Here is a 14,197-nt window from a genome sequence, read left to right as displayed (position 1 = left end):
ACTAAAAAAAAATATGAATTTTTGGGAATTTAATGCAAGGGTATCTCTGCATGTATTCTGTTTTCTCGCTTATACTTTCAGGCATTGTGTTTTCTCATTTACACTTTCAGCTAAAAAAAGTTAAGGAGGCATGGAATTTTAACTGTAAATCTATTCTTCTGTCTATCTATCTATCTATCTATCTATCTATCTATCTATCTATCTATCTATCTATCTATCTATCTATCTATCTATCTATCTATCTATTATCTATCTATCTATCTATCTATCTATCTATCTATCTATCTATCTATCTATCTATCTATCTATCTATCTATCTATCTATCTATCTATCTATCTATCTATCTATCTATCTATCTGTCTGTCTGTCTGTCTGTCTGTCTGTCTGTCTGTCTGTCTGTCTGTCTGTCTATCTACACGCATACACATACTTATCTTGACAAATATGATGGTATTGTGGAGTTGTTATTTGAGGAGGTATTTTGTAGTTAATATTCATGTGTGTAGGATGGCCCCCCACACCCCTAAAATTCCATGGAGATTTGGAAAGCATCAGTTGTAAACAGCCAAAAATGGAAATGTGATTCCTAATATTCAGTTTTGATTATTCCACTATCATGCTAATATAGTATTCAAGTCAAGTCAAAATATCTTTATTCAATTTGCGATAGCAATCATAAAAGTACAATAAAAACAATTTAAATCATCAACAAATTCATATTCAATTAATAAAATACAGCCTAAAAATGAGTATGAAACACCCCTGATAGGAACCTAGATAAATAGCAGTATACATTACCATTATCCAAAAACTGTAAATACAAAAAGCTGGTCTAGCTTGCTTAAAACTCAAAGGCAGGAGAAGAGGGCGAATATACCTGTGTCGCAGGCAGTGCTTAATTTGAGCCAGTGGTTTCCGGTGTGCGGAACCAGCACTTATTAATTGTCAACACTGCACTTACGACAGTCTGCCACATGGTGGTGCTGTTCATCTAATTTAGAGAAAAGCAGAACTTGCTTGTAACAAGTTCCTGAAGAAGTCGTCATGGATAATCTACCCCCGCTAGTGCGTCTGCCTTGCTCCTTAGTTATATGCATTAGTAGTCTTAACCTCAAAATTATACCAGCCAAACTCAGCCATGATGGGGTTATGGTCACTTAAAATCCTCCACGCCGTCGTAAACACCACCACAAATGAGATCAGGTGTGCCAACACAAAATATGGTCGATAGTTGGGTTATCGCATCTGCCCTTAAATGTAGATACTAACCTAGGCGAATCATAATCATCTTTAGTTCAAAGATTAATAAGATTAAATTCAGATACCCTTAGATTAAAATTATCTCCTTGGCGTATGATTAAAATAAACCTGCTCTTGATACCTTTACCTGGCCTTAGATTGAAGTCCCCAACAGCATATTTATAGGTGAAAAATGCCACTCCAGCAGAGTCGTTTACCAGAATCTTATTAGCTCGGCTTCCAAAGCTACCTCCAACGTGGCTGAGTTATAGATCTTATTTATCAGTCTTGTGAGGAAATGTTAGAAGAACACCCAAATTGATTCCAGAGTCAAATGCCACCTGCCCCATAGCACAATCTAACCTTAAATTTAGAAACATCACCAAGCCCCCTTTAGCTCTGCCATGTGTAGAAGCGACAGTATTAACCTGAAAGGCGGCAAAGCCATCTAAAAAGGAAATGCCCTCTACTTCCCAAGTCTCTTAAAAAAACACTATTCTGTATTATTTACATAAATCCAACCCCTGCTCATTTGCTAATAGTGACCTTAACACTGAAATATACCAACTAAATACACTCAAATTTATTTTAGATGTGTTCAGAAACACACCTTCCCTCTTTGACATCACTTTTCTGCTGTCTTCCCTCGGGGGCGCCCAAACCCCAGGATCAGCCCGAGAGGAGCCAGTCTTCTCTCCAATAAGTCAATCTACATCCGCAAGGACAAACAATTGGTAAAAATGTAGGAATTCCATATGGGATAGCCCAACTAACATGACCCCTATCCTGCACTATAGATGTTGCTAGTGTACCCCCACCCTGGTTAATTAAAAGATCGAACAAGAGCCCAAATGGTTTGGGGGTCAGGCGTATAAAAATATCCGAGGGGCTATATAGCAATATTGCTGGGTTCCAAATGGGTACTCAGATTTCCAAATAAATAACTTTTGGCCAAGTGTGGTGTATTGATATTTACAATGATACGATTTCCTTGGCTGTTTCACCAGCGCAGAGCCAATCCAACCCACCCTCCATGTCAGCAAAACATTAGTGGACAAACTAGGTGGAAAGCTTCTATAGCGGCCTAACCAATTCACAGTCTTGTTGAGAAATTGTTCATAAGTCTCCTTTTGTCCCTTCCTTAGGTCCGACCTATGATTGTCTGTATTTCCACTTGATCTCCCCCCTTTTGCCATTTCTTCAGCTCCTTGATACCGGATCAAAGTGGGATGTAGCCCTACTGCTTGGGTTCTGTTGTTAGGTTCGGTAGCTCCCCTCTTTATGTTGGTATTGCGGAGGATGTTTGAGCAGTTTGCACCCACTATTGGGACATCAGGCAGAGGACTTGCAGTGGGGGCTGGCGATCAATGGGGGGATGACCCTGGGGGTTTTACACATGTGTTCCTAAAGGAGCAACCTCTTCACGAACAGCCTTATCTGGGTGGAGACATACTAGGCATACTCGTTCTTAATCGTCCATCATATTTTTAAAAATCAAGAAAGGTGCGATCTATTTCAGCCAATTTAGAGAAAATTGGCAGCCGTTCTGTCCGCTGGAGAAACATTACTTTGGCGAAAACCTCCGAACCTCAGGTCATTGACCCACCTGTCAGGCCTGTCCTTATCCTAGTCATTTTCCACTGAAGGCAAGGAAGATACAGCTTCTGTTGAATTTGTAGCAACACCTGGGCACTTTGAAGACTGGGTGCACTGGCTAACATTTTTATTAGCTCTAGGCCTTGTCAATTGTTTGGGGCATTTTGCCTCCCTTCGAAGATGTGGGTTGTCCGGGGCACAAGAATTTAATGGTAAAGATTTGGCACTTGATGCTTGTACCTGTGAGTCCAAAGATAAGTGCTCTTGAGCATTTGACGTAGGAGCTACAGAACATGAGGACACAGATAGATTTATTAAAGGACCTGGCCCAGCTAACACAGAGAGGGACACCTTCTCTCAGGGTGGACTATTTCATTATTAATGGCTGCCATGGCACGCTGTGTCATTCTGTCAAGCGAGGCGGGTATAGGGGGCATTTGTGATAAATAAATAAAAGGAGGCTGTGGAAAACCATAACCTGCGTGAAGCACCGCTTGGACTCAAAGGTCTCATCTAATGTAAACCATAAATACATTCAATATTCAAGTGAAAGTCATGTCAATGAAAAACACAAAAATTATGCATATTTTGTGATTGAATATAATGTATAACATATAAACTTAAACAACATTTCTTCTGCTGAAACATTATTACATAGATGTACTGTTATCAACACAATTCATCCAATTTATATACTGTGATAAACATAAATGTGTCTGATAGACGATCCCAATGCATTTCGGGTTAATACATAACCCTTCGTCATGGGGTATGTAAATCACAATGAACAATGAAATTCTTCAAGGTTGTATCTTGAAGACCTCCAGCCGGAACTACAATAAAAGCCATATGAATAAAAATTGAGGAGTCAGAAAAACAAAATGCAGTCATTTCTCATAGGATTTGCACTTAGAGAGAAACACCCTGAACAAGAGAAATTTGACCATGAAATGAACCAGAGCCCATCACCTGAACGTGAATATCCGCCACAAGTAGTGTGTAACCAAATAGTGCTCAATGCTTAAAAAATGCCTAGGTGTTTTAAAGCCCTAAAAAATACCCATGAATAAAACTATATGTCAGCTTACCGGAACGTGATGTTACTCAAGTCGATAAATACTCAAGCTTCTAAAAACAAACACAAGGTCACTAACACTTGTTACCCCTGGTGTTATTAAATTCACAACAGGCAAGAAACGTAAGTTCTAAACAACGCTTACCCTCCTCAAACACCCGTGATGTCCGCTGTACCTCGCCAAAACGTTCAAAAGAGCGTATTTCAAAACTAAAATATAAAGCTTGAATATGCAAAGCCTCAAAACAATATGTAGCAAAAAGTGCCAAAGCGCACATTTATAAAGACGTCTCCGCGTCTCACCTGAATCGAAGAGCAACAGCTTTCTCCAAGTTACATCCGGCATTGACCAACGTACGTGAAATCGCGTGCGTCACATGAGAAGACCGGTGGCTGTATTGTAATCGTCACGAATACTAAAAATGAAAGAAGGACTCCCTATCCTGAGCATTTGAAGTCCGTGTTTATAAATGTTTAAAGAGATAGGTTTAACTTGTGAAATAGAACAAATCTGCAAAACGCTAGTCAAACCAACCTTAAAGCGAAATGTACAAAATGGGAACTGAAGCTCTGCAAGTTTCGGAAACCATACAAAGACCAGTAAACAACCGAAAAAAAGTTGAATGCAGTGTGGTGATAAGGAGTGTAAAGAAATAAAAGGCTGAAAAAGAAATGTAGATGTGCAAGTGGCCAAATTAAAAAGAGACTCCGAGTGCAAATCCTGTACAAAAGAAAAATTATTTCATGAACAATTACGTCACAATCAATGTGAAATCTTAAATGAAGCATAACAATTTGTAATGGTCATTAAGTCCTCCTGGGATCACTGTTCCCAAGAACTTGATCCAATGTGTTTTCCTGCATGCTAAGGCTGTATTCATATCAGTGCCTGACCGCATGTAGATACGCTCTAAAACTGTGAATCGTAACTGAGGGATTGTGTGTGCTGCATTGACCCAATGAGTTATTAGGGAAGAATTCATGTTTTTGTTCCGAATCCTGCTTTTGTGTTCAATTATCCTAGTTTTGATTTTGCGACTTGTTCTCCCAACATATACAAGTCCGCACGGGCATTTGATGGCATAAATTACCCACTCAGTATTACAATCTGATGTGTGATGAAGCGTGATGTTTTGACCAGTACGGGGATGTGTGAAGATGTTACCCAGAATTATATTACCACATTGCCCACAATTATGACATTTTTTCATGCCTTTGTGACTCAAACTTGACATTGGTTCTGAGTAGATCCCTCAAATTTTTAGACCTGGTGTGTGCAAATAATGGTGGATCCTTGAACAATCCCTCGAAGTCAGCCTCTTGTTCAATAATATCCCACCATTTGCAGATTATAGATTTGATTTGTGTCCCTTGAACAGAATGTTTTAATACAAAAACTTCACGTTTAGAGGAATTTTTGTGAGTAGTTAAGAGTAAGTCCTCACGTTTTCTTAGGGCAACATTCTGTTGAGCTTCCAAAAGTATGTCGTCAGGATAACCTCTGTCCTTGTATCTTCCCAGTTGATCCTTGATGTCAACCTGACACCTATTGTTGTCTGAAGTTATTCTTTTAATTCTGGTTAGTTGAGAGACAGGTAAATGTTTTTTCAAAGAATGTGGGTGTGCACTCGTATAATGCAAAGCATTGTTAACGTCTGTGGTCTTTCTATACACAGTAGTTGCTAAGCCATGAGTGGATTTATGAATCTCAATGTCCAAAAAATTTATTTTTTCTGATTGAATATCATGTGTAAACTGTATTCTAGGATTATGGAGATTCAATTCTGCAATGCATTGCTCTAAGAGATGTTTTGAGCCTTTCCATATTACCAAAAGGTCATCAATGTATCGTAGAAAGATAGCCGCCATGTCGGGCTTTGCAAAATATATTGATGTTCGAAATGAGCCATGAAAGTATTGGCGTACGCTGGGGCTCCAGGAAAGCCCATTGAAGTACCTGTGATCTGTAAATAATATTGGTCATCCCATGAAAAATAGCTGTGATATAACGAGAAATGCAACAATTCCAAAAGAAAAATGCATTTATCCTTTGTCATCGATGATTGAAGAAGTCTCCACTCCACCGCTTCAAGTCCCTCATCATGGGCTATGGATGTATACAGTGCCACCACGTCAATTGTACACAACAGACAGTTACCTTCAAAATGCTGTTTGGCCGCTTCCAATTTTAACAAGCAGTCTGTAGTGTCCTTAATGTATGTTTCCCAAGACTGTACCAGAGGTTGTAAATGGTAATCCAAATATCGCCCTACTGCTTCATGAATGGACCCACAGCCTGCTACTATGGGCCTGAAAGGTGGAATTTACTTGTTCTTGTGTATCTTGGGAAGCATATATATGTGAGGAACCTTAGGTGTGGAATTAAATAAGAATTTTTGGGTATTCTCATCAATGTTATCATCATCTTCTCCTTTCTGTAGAATGCAACATAATGTTTTCAAAAATTCTTTCTTAGGATCTTGAGCCATTACAATATACGTGTCAGTGTTCTTCACATGTTCATTAAAGCTGTGCGTGTAATAGTCTGTGTCGAGGACCACTAGGGCTCCCCCTTTATCAGCTGGTTGAAATGTTAGTGATGTATCCTGTCGTAAAGCATTCAAAATGCGTAGTTCTTTTGAGGATAAGTTAGAACGTTTAGGTTTATTGTACTTGATGTTTTCCAGATCCTTCTTTACCAAGATCTCAAAGGTATCCAAAGATTTATGAGACAGAGGGGACATAAATTTACTCTTCGGTCGAAAAGGTTGTGAACTTGAAGTTCCTTCCTCAACCGTAGAACTTGTTGAAAAAAAACACCTGAGTCTTAGTTTGCGCATGAATTTGAAGAGTGATATTTTGGTTTCCAAGCTGTTAGATGTGTATGTTGGAACGAAAGATATCCCATTATTCAATACATTCAGTTCTTCTGTGCTTAATTGTTTGTGCGAAATATTCAAAACTAAGGAATTGTTTTTTTGAGAGTCCTCTGTGGTCTGCCTGTTTCGATTGACTTTTTGGATTTTTCCCCTGCGGGTACGTTGTCGCCGGTTGTATTGATTTTGTCCGGAGGTGATTTTGAAGAATGGCCTTCGGCTAAAAAAGAAGGTTTGCTAGTTGATGTTGTTGCAGATTCATCTGTTTGTTCACTGGGTTGAGTCCTTGAACCGATAGTGGGTCGTTGAAGAAGTAGATCTTGTTCGTTAACTACACTTTCTTCTGAAGAGGAGGTTCCAGATTTTTTGAAAGGACGTTTTTGGTCATAGACTTCGGCTCATGAATACACCTAGTCCAGTTTGTAATCGATTGTGTCCCTTTTGAATTTCCTAATCTTATGTTCATGTACTTCTCTAGCATGTGCATCCAATTTGTTATTGATATCTTCCAAAACTTTATCCCAATCATCTTGCTCCATTCTTTGTGAAATTTCATTCTTAAGTGTGCTGATGTCATGTGCAAGTTCATTCAATATAGACGAAATTTCTTCAACAATGAGTAGTATTAGATCCAAGGAGCATTTGTTCAAAATTGCATACCAGGGTGACATAAATAATTTGTTGTATTTGAAAAGCATTGGTCTTAAAGCTATTCTCAAACCTCTAGGGATCCTTTTGACTTTATGGTACTCGATAAGCGTAGTGGCATGGAGACGTTGATTAATTTCTTTCCTCATTATGTATTCAAGTTGTCGTAGTTGTTGCGTTGTGGTTCCAGAGGAGGAACTAAAAGTGTGTGTCTCTTTTACTAAAGAGTAAATCGATGTGGCCTCATCTGTTGAATAAGCTTAGAGGGCATTTGTGCCATATCTAAGCTCCCTCAAAATGTCCTTTTACCCATATTGATGCTCCTTGTCCCAATTAGAATCATGTGCAGGCCTCAGTCATAAGGAATCAGAGAGCTAAGGGGGGTGGCCCAGCCTCGCTTTCCCTGGGCTCTGACGGGTGCAGTCCAGCCCGCCCTTGCCCGGTCTTCATCTAGGCTCGTCCCAGGCTACTCTCTCAGCAGGAGTCTTGTGTCGCTTTTGTGATGTCAGGAGGCTAGCTCCTACTCCTCATGCAAAGGGAATGCTAGGAGACCAAGTCCCAATCCAGCGATGCTGCAACCCAGTACTGACAGCAAGTGGGCAAGCAAGAGACACCTGCAGGCCTCGGACGGCCCGGTGATTGAGTCCCATGTTGCTGGAGTCTCGTATCTCTTTTGTAGTGTCGGAAAGCTAGCACCTACTCCTCAGGCAAAAACAATGCTAGTCCCTTTCCAACAAAGCCCCAATAGGAAACAGGCAGCAAGCTGGCAGCCAGTTGGTCGCTGCGGGCCTTGGATGGCCCCAGGAGTCCCATGCTGCGGGAGTCACATGTCCCTTTTGTGGCGTAGGGACGCTAGTCTCTCCTTCTCAGGCAAAGAGAACGCTTGGGGACTGACTGTCACCCCAGCAAAGCCACCACCCAGAATAGGAAGCAAGCAGGCAGGGAAGAGGGTAGATGCGGGCTTCTGACGACCCGGCAAGTGAGTCCAGTGCTATGGGAGTCTTGTGTCACTTTTGGCCAGCCCCTCCTCCTCGGCAAAGAGAATACTGGGGGACCACCGTTTCCCACCCCAGCGAAGCCGCAAACCAGAACAGGCAGCAAGTGAGCAGGCGAGAGGTTGCTGTGGGCTTCGGCTGGCCCATTAAGTGAGTCAATTTACTTCAAATTCATTTTTTTTTTTTTTTTTAATACATTTTTATTAGGCAACTTCAATACGTACAAAAATATGTAAAACAAATAGAGACAATATTTCAGTTCTATAAGATCCATTGAGAGATAGATAATAAATCAACAACATGCTAAGACATGTAAAAACTATACACTTTGAGGCAAGAGAGTATCACACATATATATTTAGTTACGTTAAATTCCATTTGAACGGAAACAAAGCCTCTAAAAAAAATACTAAATAAAGACAGAAACTAAAACCTATCTTTCCAGGAGATAATAGGTAACCAAATTTGAGTACCACGTTGTCTAGCATTTTTGCCCTTGGCTGAATAGATTGCCATTTCTTGATTGAATATCCCCAAAAACCGGGTTAATCAAACTTGGAAGTTAGGGGAATCGATATCTTTCCAACGTGTAGCCAATATTAATCTATATACAGTCATACCCAGAAACAAGCATATCTCTTCTTCTTTACTATGACCAAGGGTATTATCATAATCTAACAGAAAAAGATTTGGGGACATCTGAACTTTGTGCCCAAATACCTCTTCCCAAAAGTCTGATATTTTTATTTTGAGAGTAGTTACTTTACTACATTCAGCGAACATATGTATTAAATGGGCCGGGCCAGTACCACACCTGGGGCATTTATCATCTATTCTTTTCCCCCATACATACAATTTTGCCAGTGTAAAATATAAATTGTATATAGTCTTATACAGTTGGGCCTTAAGGGTTGATGTTAGAAAAACCTTAGGAGCGAGAGAGAGAACCTTATCAATATCAACATTTGGATTATTCAATTTAGATGCCCAAAGTGATTCTGTTCTCTCCAAGTCATCATGTTGTTGTACGAGCAACAATTCGTAGAATATGCTTATACTCAAATTTTTCTTCCCCCCGATATATTCAAAAATCGAGATATTCGACATTGAAATGTTTGAGAGTTTCGTGGACAGAATGGCATTTATTCGGATGTACTTAAAAAGGTCAGAGGTCGGAATGTTAAATTTTATTTGGAGATTGGAGAACCTCGAGTTGGACGTAGTGTCTAGAAAATCCCCCACTGATACCAGTCCAAGGCTCTCCCACCTCTTAGCGATATCGTCATTGACTTGCCGAGAGAGAAGGAAGGAGTGCCATAATGGTGTATATTTATTGATTTTGGAAATAGCTAAATGCGCTGTCAATAATTTTGAACTTAACCTTCTTGTAATACGATGGCTCTATCTGTCTCAGCAATAAACCTTTAGCTTTCCTCCCTACAGCTAGTTCATATATTGAGGGGATCACTGCTATGTTATTACTTATTGGGTTTATGTTAAATAGTGGAAACATCCCTTGGAGGAAACTAGCCCAATAATATAAAGTTATATTTGGAAGCCCCAAACCTCCTCTCTCCTGCGGTAGGGATAAGAGTTTGGAGGATCTCCTAATTTTGCCGTATCCCCAGATAAATTTTGAAATTTGTGAATCTATGGCTGTGATCATCTTGTCCACAACTATAATGGGGATTGCACGAAAAAAATACAATATCTTCGGGAAAATATTCATTTTAACAAAATTAACCCTATCTATAATTGAGAGATTTAGACTATTAACCCTCAAAAGGTCCTTTCTTATGTTTTCAAGCATGGGGTCGTAATTAAGTTTATTAATATTTTCAATCTTTGGAGATATAGAGACACCTAAATAAACAGCGTTTGTTGCCTTTCTGGGATCATTAAATAGAGTATTATTTGTACAAATAACAACAGTTTTCTCGCGATTCAAAGAATATCCGGACATGGCCCCGATTTATGGTCTCGATTTCTCCGATTGCCTCAGTGGAGTTTGGTGTTACGACCACCACGTCATCGGCGTAAGCAAGTATCTTAGTTTCATGCGTGCCTGTTTTACTTGGTGTTATCGTAGTATTTGCCAATAATTTCATGATCAGAGGATTTATATAGAGGGCAAATAATATTGGGGAACAGGGGCACCCCTGCCTTGTGCCCCTTAGAATGTTAAATGATCTAGATTCTAGGCCCATCGTCTGAACTTTAGCGATTGGATCTTGATACATTGCTTGTATAGATCTAACAAAGCCAGCCCCAAAGTTGTTAAGATCCATTTTCTCCCACATATATTTCCATGAAACTCGATCAAAGGCCTTCTCGGCGTCAAGGAGGCTCATAGACATCCGCCCCCCCCCGTCGCAGCCATGATGTCAAATAGTGATATAACCCTACGGGTGTGATCCGTAGTTCCTTTATGGGGAATGAAACCATGCTGCCACGGGGAGACCAGATGTTCTACCACCCTCCTGAGCCGGTTGGCCAAGACCTTTGCATACATTTTTGAGTCTGAATTTATTAAGGAAATAGGGCGATAGGGTGGGAAGTTCTGGAGGCTTGCCCTTCTTGGGAAATATCACTATGTTAGTCTCCTTTCAAGATAGAGGCGTATTGACATTCCCCTGTATACCTATGCACAGATCTAATATGTATGGTATAATGACCAAACATAGAATTTTATAAAGGTCTAGGGAGATCTTATCCGGACCAGCTGCCTTGCCAAGAGCGAGATCCGTTAAGGCCGCTTGTACCTCAACTAACGTAATGTCTTTATCAAAGTCTTCTCTCGTGACTACGTCAAGAGTATTATTCAATCCACATTCCATTAGCCAGAGCCGTAGTGATTCTTTAATTTCATCAGACTCTAGAGTCTCTTCATTAGTATAAAGGTTCTCATAATATCCTTTAAAGACCTCAAATATCTTATCTGGTTTAGTGTAAATCATACCGTTTGCATGTATATGGCTGATTTTGTTAAATGATTGTTTCTGTCGAGTACGAAGGGCTAGTTGCTTTCTGACCATTTCCCTGTCTTCGTTCAGTTTATTACGGCTAGTCTGAAAGGTTTCTGCTGCTTTCTGATTGATCTTACTATTGATCATGGTTTTCAGAATTAACAATTTACGTAATGTGGCTTTGCCATCACCTCCTTTAATTATAGCAGTAATGTGTTCCTGCTCTGCTTTGGCAAGATCTTGAATCTGCCGCTGGTTAACCAGGACTGCCTCTTTAGTTTGTTTGGCTACGAAACTCATGGTTTCTCCCCTAAGAGCAGCCTTGAAGCAGTCCCACACTATAACCCTCGACGTGCTATAGCGATTACAATCGAAGTATCCCTGAGTCCAAATCTTGATATAATCAATATACTCTTTATTTGCGAGAAGTTTTCTATCGAACGTCCAATTAAAACGGGGCCTGTACAGATTAGACAAATTAATAGTGAGGGTGAGCATATTATGGTCAGAGAGTGTTTTAGGACTTTTCTCAATTTCGGCGCCCGAGACCTGTTCACTGACCACTCACATATAATCAATTCGCACATATTTATTGTGTGGAAATGAGAAATAAGTATAACCAGGATCAGATTGTTGTTTGAAAGCCCAGACGTCTATTAATTCCAAGCTTTCTCTAAGTTGGGAGAACGCTCTGTAAACTTTGGGCTTTCTTCCTGTGTAGATGGACAAATACTGGCTATAAGACATTCCTAGATGTTTAAAAGAAACATTCAAATCGCCACACAATATCAATACCTTAGGCCAGGAAGCCATCTCAAGCTCTAACTCTTCAAATATATGTGGATCATCATGATTGGGAGCAGAAACTGAGCAAAGTGTTATTCCGGGTTCTAGTTCAATGATGACCCATCTACCATAGGCATCTACTAGCTTACGTTTTGCTTGCCCCAAAAAACCTCTAGCAAAAATAGCTACACCACAAGTTTTGGAGGTCTGTGAAGGTTTTGCTATCAAATTATACCCAGGCATTTTTAGTAAATCCCTATCTTCCCATGTAATGTGGGTTTCTTGAAAACAGAGAATATCATAGGGCCCTTGTTTAATTAATTAATAAATACTAGCTCTCTTAGCCCTATCATTAAGCGCAGCCACATTCCAGGAGCATATTTTTAGTTTCCCCATAGCATCGTCCAGTTATTTCCAAAATTATCTCTTCACAAATATAAAAAAAACATTCTTTATTGCTTTAGAATTCGATATACGTAAGAAGTTGCCGTTTTTTCCCTTACTTTTTCCACCCTTCCAGCTTCCACCACCCCTTCCACCCCTAGACTCCCAGCCCCCCGCCCATTCCTCCCCCACACCCTCAGTGAGGCTTTTAGACTCCGTAAGAGTCTATTTGATGAATGTGCGTTACGGAGTCCGGCGCTGGAGCTTTTATACTTAAATCGCCATGATACCCTTTACAAAAAATCGGTAGCGCACTTTAATTTTTGAGCAAGAGAGCATAAGACTCAGAAATTATATAAAAGAAAAAAGAAAAAAACAAAAGGAGTACCTTTAAACCTTGATAAAATTCAGTAAGTGCAACCTAATATCACAGAGACTTTAAGAGCACTTAAATTAAGAGCTACTTCATAAGTACTCCTTGGCCTTGACTCAGATGTGAAAAATTTTGTGGACCCCCCGTTAATTATTTTAAGACGGGCTGGGTTATTCAGATAGGCCACCACTTTCTTCTCCTGGAAAGGTTTAATCAGCTGGCGGAGACGCCACCTCCTTTCCACAGTAGCATGGCAAAAATCAGGACGAACAAAATAAGAGATAGTGCCGCTCACACGCTTTGACTCCGGCCTAGCTTTCTCGGATATTGCCTGCCTGAGGAGAAAGTTACCGAAGTAAACTAAAATTGCTCGCGGATACCCCCCCGGACGCGCAGGCTGTTTCAAATATATAGGTACGTGGTGAGCTCGTTGTATTTCTAAGTCCCAGTTCCAGTTGGACAATTCTGGTAGAGAGTCACGGAATACTCTGATAATAAAAGACCGAGCATCTTCGCCTTCTAATGTTTCTGGGACTCCTAGAACCCGGAGGTCATTTCTTCGGAGGCGGTTCTCAAAGTCCTCTAGCTTCCATCTTACGTCAGAGAGCTCTGCTTTGTGTGACTCTGCTAACTCATAGTTTGTAGCAATCTCAGTTTCATTGGCTACTATGCGAGATTCGAGGTCAGACAATCTGTCTCCAAATGAGCTAACGGTTTTATTTAATCTCCGTACCACCCCTTGTACTTTCCGAAGAGTATTTTGGGCCTTACGCCCATCATGTGCGGTCTCTTCCCTGTGTGCTGCAATTGCTTGGAGAACGGTTTCCATTACTGTTTCAAGAGTAGCTGGTGAGCCCGAGGGCAGATCTGTATGGCCAGGAGCAGCAGGTTGATGGGGTGGACATGAGATATTTATCAGTGTGTGTTCTGTTAGTTGTTCCAGAATAGGCTGCGCAGGTTGCGTTGTAGGGGTATAATCCCATGCCAGTTCAGACGCGCCATGGTGGCCCTTTCTTTTTCTAACTACTGTTTTTTGAGCTCCGCGACCGGAGTCATCATCATTGTCGCTGCCCGTTGATATAGAGCATGTATCGTCCGACCATTCTAACTCATCAGAAAAGGAGTAAAAGCCACTTGGAGCCTTTTCCACATCTGTTTCTGCGGTTTTCCTATTGTTTGTCTCGGCGCTACAGCCCGCTTTCTCAATGGTTTCATCTTGGGTACCAACAGGGTGGCTCACTCCCCCAAAACTAGGCAT

This window comes from Triturus cristatus, chromosome 4_1, assembly GCF_964204655.1.
Source record: "Triturus cristatus chromosome 4_1, aTriCri1.1, whole genome shotgun sequence".
In the NCBI taxonomy this organism is placed as follows: Eukaryota; Metazoa; Chordata; class Amphibia; order Caudata; family Salamandridae; genus Triturus; species Triturus cristatus.
The sequence above is the reverse complement of the archived record's forward strand: the minus strand, read 5'-3'. Positions refer to the sequence as shown.